At 43.3% G+C, this 492-nt stretch overlaps 1 protein-coding gene across 1 annotated transcript in view; it reads right to left on the reverse strand.

Moving 5' to 3' along the window:
• The window catches only part of LOC119592519 (adenylate cyclase type 1-like), a gene marked incomplete in the record, with an annotated part of 97990 nt that overhangs the window by 96556 nt on the left and 942 nt on the right, over window positions 1–492 (reverse strand).

Consider the following 492-nt stretch of genomic DNA (forward strand, 5'->3'; position numbering starts at 1 on the left):
ACGTAAGCAAAATAAATACAGCAGCAAGTAGGTTTGCCTTCCTACTTCCCACACCTCCCTCTGCTTCACTTCCAATCCCTTTTGCTTCACAATTTAGCTTGCTTGACTTGTAAGGATTCCAGCCTTCCCTGCCAAAAATAAAACATGAGAAATAGAAAAGAATGCGTGATATGCCGATCTATCAACACCTGCCGTGCCTGTCAGCACCTGTCATGCCTTGCAACATTCTGTCCCTTTAGGCTCCTACCGACTTCTTGAGCAGTTTCACGGCAAGCATACCCGCGTGAAAAATTACTTTCTTGACATTCCCGTGTTGGCTTGCCGCCCTCTTAAAATAACATTTCCTGCTTTCCTTTTCACGCTTTCTTTATATAACAAATGGGAAAAAACAGGTGTAACTGTTTATTCAGCTCGAGATTTGTACAAAAAGAGAAAGGAGGGAAAGGGTGCGGAAGGGGAGGACAAGAGTACAAGAGAAAGAATAAATGTTCC

Source organism: Penaeus monodon, chromosome 30 (genome assembly GCF_015228065.2).
Source record: "Penaeus monodon isolate SGIC_2016 chromosome 30, NSTDA_Pmon_1, whole genome shotgun sequence".
In the NCBI taxonomy this organism is placed as follows: domain Eukaryota; kingdom Metazoa; phylum Arthropoda; class Malacostraca; order Decapoda; family Penaeidae; genus Penaeus; species Penaeus monodon.